We start from the raw sequence: 12,008 nt of genomic DNA on the forward strand, positions 1-12,008 counted from the left end.
TAACTTATGTTTTTGATTTACTATTTCTTTCTTTAATGAAGATGGGTTTTCTTTGTTTTTACTTCTCCTAAAACTCCTTTCTCGTCGGTCGTCTACATAAAAATACCTACCGTCGTCTCAGCCTGAAGAATAAGGAAGGGGGGTGGGGGGAGTAGGTAGATATCATTTATTCCAATACATAAAAAATGTTTTGGAGAAATGTCTGCTGCTCCCTCCCGCTTTTGTGCAGTTAAAAGTTTGAAACTTTAAATTGCTTGAAAACATGCATGATCAAATTATAGCCTTTTGTAACAGTTGACCCTATCAAAATTGTATCAACAATAAATTCCTGAAATTCTTTTCTTGCGCTGGCCATTTGCTGTTGTAACTTGTAAAGGCAAGTTTTATGTAAAGTATCTATATTGAGGTTGCTGAGAAAGATGGTTGTTTCTGAAGTTACTGGGCATATTTCAACGAACTTCGTAGTATTGATACAACATGACCAACTATGGGGCGCCATCTGTTTATCATTTAGTAATTCAACACTGCATTTTGCTTGATTTATGAGATAAAAGAATTTTTATTTTTGTATCTGTTTACTAGTCGAAATTTTAACCAAATAATTTTGACTCTCAGAAGAACGATTTCTGTGTTTTAAATCTGGAATATAGAAAAGCTTATTCAATAAAATCCTCCTAACTTTCACCAGATTTTACTTTTATATTGAAATATGATCTGATTGTGTGAACGATTTCATAAAACATTAAGGATTCCAGACAATTTTACATAGAAGTTCCATTTTAGTTAACTGCAAAATATATCGATATTGTACATCTGATCTAAAAACTCCATGAACAATATTCGAAATTTAAATATGGGTTTCAACTTTCAACAAAACAACAGATGCACTTTATCTTTGACATTATGATGAAATGCTGAAAACTGTGTCATAAAAAGTCTAATGTTTGTTTAGTCATTTATCAAATCTTGAGTCTTGACTTGACATCTCATAATTTCACAAAAAAGTGTTAGGAAGGCTCAATATATGGCTCTACGCATGAGTATGACTGTTGGTAATTGGCTTCCATCCAGTGTTCTTTAATCGATGTACCTGGCATGTCATTAGCGTTACCTTCTACTGGATACTTACTTTTGGTTTGAGTTTGACATTGTTTTGTATTACGTATAGGTAAACTGGAAATATGAGTCACTGCAATCCGCGTGCTCACATTTCTTAAAGTCAAATCATCAAAATTTTTGATATGGTTTTGAAGGGATGACTGACCCTCACCTCACACTGTTAAAATGATACATGACAAAGATTTAATTTGCAGGGAAAATTGAAAAACGATGTATTTGGATAGATTAAAACAGTTATCCATATTAAGTGAATTTTATTTGACACAATAATAGTTTTTGGAAAAATTGATTGGGAATTCAGTTTTACTGAAAAGGTTTGCCTGAACAACTGTTTGGCCTGCACCTGCCCTCAGGTCTGTCGCAATTCTGTAGGATGTTTCGTATTCTTATTTTTTGCAGAGTATTTAATTCCTCCCACTTCCACCGTTTTCTAACAAAAAGTTCAAGTTTCGCCCCTACCAGTGCTAATCATAAATCGAAATTTGCGAGTTGTTCAGTAAATTTAAATGTATTCTTTAGCAATTATAAGCTCATGAAATTTTCTTAACCAAAAATTTTCAGAAAAGCACTAAGGTTTATTTCTAACATGAAACTTCCAAGATTTTAGCATAAATGTGAAAAAACCACCAAGTCACAATTATATGGGCGGGATATTGCTGATTAGACAGTTTTGGCATCGTCCGTAAGTCTAGCGAGTACTTCCGATGACGTTCGATATCCGCCACACCTTCTATTTCATGCCCAATATCAGTATACATAACTCAAATTCACTCGAACACTCATAATCTTAAAAGCAAACGAGCGAATTGTGTCATGTTGCAGTGACTTTATTTCAAATTCTAATCAATATATGCGTGTTATAAGTTGTCAATCGATTCAAATGTCTGTTTTAAACGTATTATATATATTTGGTTTTTTTACACTTTGCTTATGTTATAAAATTGAGCAAATTGACATAAAAACTACAAATGCAAAGGTGTTTTCGGGAAAGGAAGATTCTATGTTTGGCTACAGTTTGACTTTACACAGTGGAAAGGTTTCTCCTGGACGGGATTTTTCAGGCCAACCAACGTAAGTATGTTGTCATCACATAATTTTGGTTAATTTGGACCCTGTACAACCTTTGTAAATTGTATTGTGTTAAAATTTCTATGTATTATTTGCTATATGAAATATGCGAGGCGCCAGCCAATCGTATAGATACTCTTTATCAAAATACCATCTTGATTCATTCATCAGAACCGGTTGTTGGTATAATCATATTGCAAGTTCTTTTGATGGGAGATTTCAGTATATCATAAGAACTAAACGAAGTAATGTCTATCCTGTGATACCCATTCCCATAACATAATTTATAAAAAACTGCTACTTTCAATTCTTATACAGAAAACGTCTTTCATTGATATCTTAATTGCTTTGATCGTCATATTTGAGGATGTGACCAAGTTCCTGTACACTAACAAAATCTCCATATACATTTGACAAGTTCAGCTCCCTCTGTAATTTGTTTCCTGCACAATTGTAAATATTTTGAATAATTTTAGCAAGACTGGATAAATGACAAATGACGCCCATGGCTTTGCGTGTATTTCAAACTTGGTATAAACTTTAAAACTTTATTTCCTTGATCACCATAAGTGTAATAATGAATGATTTGACAACAGACCATTTAAAACATTAAACTTTATTTAATGCTAGGAAAAGCCCTGGGTGGTTTACTATTATTTCAAAGACAGATATATTGTTAAGGCTTTTGGGTATTGTATTTTTTTAGTAATTTAGATCATTTCATTTCTTGTCATCTTGCATTCAGCCAGTCAGCCGTGTACTTCTGGTTCCCAAGTAAATTTTTTGGATTTATTTGAAACCACTTTTAGACTTCAGCTAAACAATCAGATTCACAATGATTTTCTGTAGTATGTTGTACACTGTATCTCTAACATAATGTCATGTGACACTGGTTACAAATTAAGGTGGAAAAAGTGCATCACAATTTTTGCAACTAAATATTCTAATCCCCTCTCCCTCTCCGGAATATAAATTGTATCTTCGAATTATATAATCGAATATAAATCGTATCTAAATACTCACAATCCTGCTGTCGTATTTTAAACATTGCCCACACTACTTCTTCTTTAAAACTAAAAGAAGCACTGTACATCAAAAAACTCAAGCCTAATCTTAACAAACAAATTCAGCATGTCAATACTATCTTTAACTAGTAAATACTCAACACCTCTAATCACTACATAATTGTAAATAACTTCCGTTTCCACCCCTTTTGTCTATACACATGTCTTGTATCAGATTTCATTATATATTAACTCTATTCAAATCTTCATTCATTATACCACACTGAAGATGGCATAAGTTTGCCGAAAAATGTTTGCATTAAAAAATGTAAAAATAGTTGTCGTTTACGTTAAATGCAACAAAGAAGAAACTTGTTATTTACTTTATTTTGCAAACCCTGCTGTGTAATTTAAATATTATTCATGTTTTAGTGTATTTTAATGAAAATAGCCCCTAACTTGATGACAATTTCATAAAATAAAACATAATCCATAGAAATACATCTTCTAAACTCAAATTTCAGTTACAATTATGTGTTATTTGGACTACGTTTTATTAAATAAATAAAAACATCTTAAACTCATTTTTTTGAACTTAACTTTCGCCCTTGATTCTGTAGCATGTGTTGTCATTTTTTGGAAATAAGCAAACACAATATCAAATATTTTAACACTCCAAATTTCTTTGTCTAGAAGGGAACTCATATAACAGAATTAATCTATCTCAGTATAACTATCATTTTTAATAGCATGACAAAATGTATATTGTAATATGAGAACCAGATGTGACTGCCTAATAAATATGTGGTTTCAGTAGTCTCTTTAAAATATTTATGTTTCAAAATATTTATTCTAATCATATTGGATGTGACAAACACATTTGTTATGAATTTTTTTTCAGAATTTTTGTTGGTGCACCTGAGTTTGAAGAAAATGGGGAAAAAGGGGGACGTTTGTTTGAGTGTGTGGTTGATGGTTCGTCTTGTACAGCGCAATCTATTGAATCACGTTAGTAAGATTATTTTTATGATAATGACGATGATGATGAGAGAGTTACTGAATGTACAACAGAATATGCAGGGTTCTAAAATAGTGCAGATGAACTGACAATGAATTGTCACAGATTCTTGTTGAACAGCAAACTTCTTGTCCTATCGGTCATTTTGACTGTTCATATTTTCATGTCTTACCCACTTTTAATAATGTAGTACATAAGGGTAATGCAAACGCATGGTAATGTCAAATACAAGTCACTGTTGCCTTAAAAAAATATTTTTTTTGCATTATTTGTCTGGTGACAGTTATTTATTTTAGTACATGGTCCAAAAAACGACTTTGACCCAGCTAGAAAGAAGTTGATTGTTCATCTTGACCGAATGCCATGTGGCAATTTTTTTGAGCCCATATATTACTTGGTTTCAGTATGTTTTACAACCTTCTAGTACCAGAAAGTTGGGAGAGAAGGAACAACCAATGGCTAGGTGCAACCACTTATTCTAATGGAAACAAAGAAGTTGTTGTAAGTTTCTTGTAACTTCACTCAGTTTAAACCTTTGTAAAGTTAAAAAATTTCATTATAACTTTCTTTTTCATAACCCCCATAATGCCATTATTTTGCAGTTTTCATTTTATTCTTTCGAAATTTTCATGAACTCATTCCCCCAAGATAGTTTTTATTTTGAAGCATTCTGAACAGCTCTGTGTTAACATTATTTCCTTTAGAAAATTATGTTAAATTTTGTTAAAATCATCAAAACAGAGCCATTGACTATAAGTTTATTGCTACTATACATACATAATGGCTATCAAAAATTCTTCAATCACAGAAATGTAAGAATTGCAGTTTTGGAATAGTTTAGTACAAGATTAAAGTTTATTAAGTCAGCGACATGTTTAGAAGTATCTTTTATTATTGTGGGACAAGTGATAAGGTCAAATCTGCCACCTCACACAGTTTTTGTCGTGTGTCATATTATTTTCACTTTAGTCTTATGTTCTTACGATTTAGCACTCATTTCAAATGATCTTTGTCGTATATTCTTTATACATAGAATATTATATTTTTTATAGAATGCAATATTGATTTTGAAGTCAAATATGAAATGTGACACTACTTTAGTGCTTACACATTTGATGCTTCCTTGTGTGAAGTTTGTTAACAGATTACGCACATCATATTATTTACAGAATTCAGCTTCTCACTCAAAATATTTGCAATAGTTCTATAAAAATAGTTTCAAGTTAGACCATACCAAGTAGTCACTTCCCCTATTATTTATATGGAACATGAGTTTAAATTGATCAAAATTCATAACAAAATGACAAGGCAAATTTGCTAAAAGTGTATTGAGTATTATAGCAAAGTGAAATTAGTACAAAAGTATTTGAGTTATATAAATTGACTATTTTGAAAAATATATTAAGAAATAAAAGATATTTACAGTTAACATAGTTTACTGCGTTTGCACAGGCTTATGCAAATCGAGAAGACCATTTGGAGAACTCAAGAGTAGATTACTGCCAGGTCGAGAATTTGCACCTGCTCTAGCATTCTTACAAAGGTCTCCGAGCATGCCACAGCGTTTCCATAGGCCAGTGTGTACGCGAAAAATGCAAAACAGACAAATTTAAAACAAACTCTCAAATTTGTCCTTTAACATGTCTTCATGTTTGATATGCAAATTCTCTTTGATTGCTTTTGAGTTCACAGATCGGTTTGTACAAAAAGCGTCCAATAATGTTAAACTAATTTGAGATCGGTCTGGATAGCGTTATCCATTGGATAGCAAAGCAAGTTTTTTTTGAACTTTTATAAAATCTTTTAAAAATCAAAAAGTATAAGATTCGAACTGAACAATCACTGAAATAAAATATTGTTTCGAAGATTACGAAATTTCTTTGTCGTAAGAAAAATAAACACCTTTTTTACAAGTTTGAAGATTTTTGCTATTCAATGGATAACGCTATCCAGGCTTCGTGCAACCGGCCTATGATTAGTTTAATATTTTTGGACCTTATTGTTTGTATTTTATAATCTCTGATACTGAACAAAAGAATTTTTCTCTTCTTGTAACTTTTCTGTGGACAACTGTGCTATGTATTCTTTGTTCACTCAAAAAACGTATTCATTTGAAAGAAACGTCGCCTGATGAAAAGTTTATGTGGTATTCTAACCTGACATGAAACTTGCCAGAAAAAATAAATCATCTAAATTTGTGTTTTCTGTATAAAATCACTTTCCAAGTTTCTTTATCTGACTGGCTTTCCTACATTGCTTTTGATTTCGCTTTTGGCAGTATGTAAAACTGTTGCTGTTTCCTTTGATTTATTTGCTTTGCACACAGTTTGAAGGATAAAAAAATAAATTAATTGAAATTCATTTGTAACGAATACTATATTATACTAATACTATATTATAGTACATTCTCAACATTACGCTTTGTCTTTTCAAGGAGTTTTGGGAAGTGTAAACGTAATAATTTAGCGATGAATCGTTCGCCTGCTTACTTTCATATTAATAGATTACTTTAAGGCAAAATTTTATGTGAACAAGGTCTTTGCGAGGGGGTGGGGTGTTCAAACAGTTTTTATGAGGCAATTTATATCTTTAAGAAAAATTTCACAATTTCCATGTTAGAAGTACATTGGTGCAAAAGACAAGTCAGCCTTTATGTAGCAAATAAAAATCATCACATACAAAAGTTGGTTTTGTTTACCCAAATAAGCTATATTTACATGAAATCTTTGATCATAGAAACGTTTTACAAAATTTTTAGCTGTTTCGAAATTGTCTGCTTTTTTAGATCCACCCTGTATAATAGAAACATTACGTTGTTTGAGTCTTGCATTGACTGTTTTGAACTCTTTGCTGTTTGGAATCTTGCATACATATCGCTATTAACTATTTTTTGACTTTTCGTCAGACATGTGCTCCTCGATTCACAGAATACACCACAAACAACCAAGGCAAGGAATTTTACTACTTAATTGGAAAGTGCGTCGTACTTGAAGGAAAATATCAGGCCAGAATTACAGAAAGAACATTGTATCCTTGTACACTAGGACAGGCACCAAATCATGGACGAAGTGGTATGTTGAAATTATTATTTGATGATTTATTTTTATTGTGATAATTTTTATTGTGAGTGTTACAAATGACTAAACCAAGTCTTACAGGTGTCGTTAATCGAAGAAGGAGTAAACTGCTTTGAAATGTTAGGAATTCATAGCAGTACGTGCGAATGAAAAAACTTTGATTGTTTGGGCTGTTTAGTTGTTGACAGACATAAAGCGAAAGTGCAATTGTAGTGTAGGGGCCATTTTTATTACAACAAGCGCTTTAAAGGAATAATTAAGCTAATTAGTTTTTGATTGCGATAAATTGCCATGAAGATTGTGATTATTGATACGATTTTGCAAACGTTGATCTGTCAAAAGGACTTGATTAGTAAGATCTAGAAATAATGCAAGATAATCGATTGTTGCTAGATAGGAATACAGTACTCATTCAGAGGTTCATTCTCAACTAATGGTCAAGACATTGTAAACAAGATCAACAGACGAACCATCCTTGGTGCAGAGCCGTCAGTAATAGGAGAATCACCCATGTATTCTATGTTCTGCGAGAACCTTTCTCTAAACGCAAAAACTTTTTCTGGCTAACTTTCATCATTGCTTTTTCGACTCCCTCTCTTTTTGAAGACGCGGTTGATTTTGTTTTTGCCATTTGAAATGAATAAGAATTTATTGCTTTTAATAGTGTATGACAATGAGTCACTAAAAATGATGTTCCACCAATGATTCACTACTTAGGTTCCTTTAGTATCTGGCATACTACTTCCATTCCTAGATTGTGAATCAAACAAAATATGAATTCCAATTCATTACTAAGGTCATCACATATATTTTTATAATGATTATGGCCTGATTGCCAAGACAAGAGTGCACTTGTAAGGATTGCATGAATACGATAACGAGATAGACTTTTGGAATCTGTGATTATAAGAACTTGAAGCTGTATTGAAAAAAGCTCTGCATAAGTTGTTATTTAATTTGTTCATCGACGTTTCAGACAATCCCATCATCCACTAATGAATGTTGTCTCCTCAATGGGGTGAATTTACATTACTCGCTTTTTCAATTGGCTCTGCAACTTCGGGTTTAATAACATTTATAGCAGTTGTACCGTCACATCAAATTAAAACATATGATTAGACATATCAAATACGTAATAAGTATAGCTATAGAAAAAATGCATTTTTGACCAAGAAACTGTATCAGATGATATGGAACATTTTTTTAAAAGGTATTCTTTTTGAAGCAATATATAGCACAAATAATTAAACCGATGGGAGATTACAACATTACGGTTTACAACTATTAAGTGTGTAAATCGAACGTTATATATTTCCTCAAAATTGAATGGCTCTTTCATAGAAAGAACTTTTTGATTTGAAGAGAAGGAAAATCATGACCTGAAACCTATTTCACTATGAAAGGCAAATTTGAGAAAGAAATTTACGGTAGTGCTAAAAACAATGTTTATAAAAGCGTTGAATTGATTCAAAAGATTTTTCTACACCAGCGTTAAACATGCAAGCCTAGTTCCTCCGCTGTGATGTTTTTGATGTGATAATGTTGGGTACGGAGGGATTTCTGTCTATACTCTGTGTAAATACAATGAGAAATGACCTAATCAAACGATGTAAATTCTTTTTAATTGGATAGTTTTATTTTGAGAAACAATACGTATAATGGACAATGTAAATTAAGACGTCTGTTACGAAAGCCGAAAAAGAAGGTTTTTACCAATGATTGTCTGAATTATGTCGGTTAACTCATATTTATCATTATAGATTTTGATTATTGTCAAGCTGGATTTTCTGCTTCGTTAAAAAAGAATCAACAGGTTGTTATGGGTGCGGTGACGTTCAATAAGCGAGGTAATACACAATTCATCACTAAATTGATATGGACCTGGCTTTGTAAACTTGTAATTTTTGCATCAACGGCATTATCAGATTTCAGTAGACCTCAATGGTTTAAACCTGAACCGACATTTTCAAAAACAAATATGGTAGTTTTTGTGCAGTTTTTGCTTTCCCTTTTGAACATTCTATTTGAACCACAAAAACTTCCATGGAAATTTAAGCCGTACATTGTTCAATTAATATCATTTCGAAAGTTTTATGAGTAGCTAGCTATCACTCGTGTATGACTTTTTATTAAATTTGTAAGGTTTTATAGCAAACAACCATCTCCTCAATGATCATTGTACGTTTCAAAATTCACCGTTCAGGAACACCGACGAAATATCGTCATTTGACCAATAGTATTCATTATAGCATTTATAGGGTTTCAACCGAAACAAGTAATATGAAATTCAACTCTAACCACATAAACTTAAGCACCAGTTTTGTCGGTTGAATCTGCTTAATTTGAATGGCTCGTTTACTTTGCTGTGTTATTTTTCACGTGAACAGAATCACATGACTGGAAGAAAACATTGTCATTTCTTAATTTCTTTGTTTCTACACTTATTGAAAACTGTTTTTTTTAAGGAAACGTTGGCTTTGAAGCACCGAGATTTAGCTATACGTGGGCACCGTTTCCTCCAGAAGATGGAAATTTTTACAATGGTAGGTATTGTGTTTTTTTTGGTCCTGTTATTTTTCTTATTCAACCAGTTTATAAGTCGACTTTCGGGAAAGATCTTAAAGTACTTTGCTTTTGGGCTGTGTCTTTGCGTAACTGTTTTTTACGGCTTGGATCCCAGATTTGAAATTTAGAATCGTTTGTGTCCTGTCCATCATTTATGAGAAAAGTCTGATGATTTTTTTTTCATCAGAGTTATTAATTTTTAAATAATGTTATCTAGGTTACTCAGTCACCACCGGGAATTTTTTCGCGTTAAATCAAGAAGGTATGGCAACTTATTGCTCTCTTAACTTAGTAAAACATAAAGGTATAGTTTTTGATGTTGTCGTTGCCGCTTTGGGATCTTGGTATATTTTGGAAACAGTTACACACGCTGTTTGTATGAGAAAGTAAGGACAAAATTACTTTTATATAATGCCAAACTAAAGAAAATCAATTTTGACCGGCAGGTTTTTGAAATAGAAGATAAAAATACATGCTGTGAGGTATTAAATCGCAATTATGACTGAATAGTTTAAGCCGAGCGGACAAAGTTCAATCCTTGCACAAACAAATCTCGTTTCTTAAAATCCTATTCTCTTGAAAATGTGAGCAAATATTTGTCTTGCGAACGTTTCTATCTCCGTCAACTCCGAAATTTTGTGGTCTGATTTATTCATTTTAAATAGTCGGAATTCACAATCACTATTAAAACCATTTTATTTCCTTCTCAACTGAACAATAATATATTTACGTAAAATGCATGTACGCTTGGCATTCCTATGTTTTGTTTTGGTGACTTCATATGCGAGTTTTCTCTGTTGTCTGTAGGTTTGTAAATACACACAAAAATATCTTCATTAGTAATCTTGCTTACAACAACAAAATGTTATAACAAATGCTATAAATAGATCTCAAATTTGCAAGAAATTGTTGTGGCCAGTTTAGGATTCAAAAGTTTGAATTCGAATCAGAAATGATCATGCAATTCATATTTTTTTGTTTAGCAATTGCATCTGGGTACCCAAGATTCGAATATTCAGGAAAGGTTTGTTTGTTTGAATTTTTTATAATTGTCAACGTGCGGGGCTCTTATTTTTCCCATTTTTTTTATAATGAATGTAATTCTGATATGCTGCAATTTATAAGTTATATAAGGATTACATTTCACGTTTGGCAAGGGAAGCGTTGACAATTAAATCATTAAACATTACTTTCATCTCTGGGTAGTCTAGATTTTTATTTTTCATTAGTTTCGTTTGCACAGGTATACAGGGTGCACGTAGAAAAGTTAGAAAATTTAAAAATTTAGAAATTTTGATGAAATGATAGCTTTCTGAACATTTCATAAAATTTTCAGGAATTTTTGATACACTATGTTGATTTTCTCATGGTAGTAGTTACTTATACACACATTATTTATAGATGATTTAATGTAAATTGTGTACTACACATCTACTTTTTGAACAATGGGAGTATCGTATTTACTACAAAATTACTATATTTCACTGTTATAACAGGTTAGAGTTTATCGTGAAAATTTGGACTCCGTTCTGGTTTTTATTTCTCCACCAAAAAAAGTCCAAGAAGTAAGTATAGTTAGTTGATTAGCGTATGTTTAAATAGTGCATTTACCTCGGATGAAATTATATACAACAGAACTTGATTTGTTAAAAAGCGAAACAAAAAATTGTTGGAGTTAGCCGAAGGTTTACCTTTTAAGTGGGGATTATAAGAGAGGGGCTGAAAACAGGCTAGAAGCTAGTTAATTTTTCATGCAAACTTACTAGTGCATGCTAATCCCGCAACACATGATTCAATATCTTGAAAAGATTTTTCTATTTATTAAAATACCCAATCCAGTAAATACATAAGTTGAAAAACAAAAATTGTAACACATGACTATAATTTGATGAAAATTTTAAGACGAAGCAATTGACTATTTTTATTTTGACATTTGTAACTTTCAATGCCTTTATCAACAAATAAAGCTTAATTGGCGTTTTCATTTTGTTATGATTTCATCAAGAGATTGAGTTCTTAGTGATTTTTCAATAACTAAGAGTGGGAAATAGAGGATAGGGGTGTGTCACGTGACTGTGGTCTAATTAAAGTAATTCGGTAGCTATAGTTTTACTGTTAATGTACAGTTGTGAGCTACAACAAGAAATATATAAAGTT

The sequence above is a fragment of the Xenia sp. Carnegie-2017 genome, unplaced genomic scaffold (assembly GCF_021976095.1).
Source record: "Xenia sp. Carnegie-2017 unplaced genomic scaffold, XeniaSp_v1 HiC_scaffold_2, whole genome shotgun sequence".
Classification (NCBI taxonomy): Eukaryota; Metazoa; Cnidaria; class Anthozoa; order Malacalcyonacea; family Xeniidae; genus Xenia; species Xenia sp. Carnegie-2017.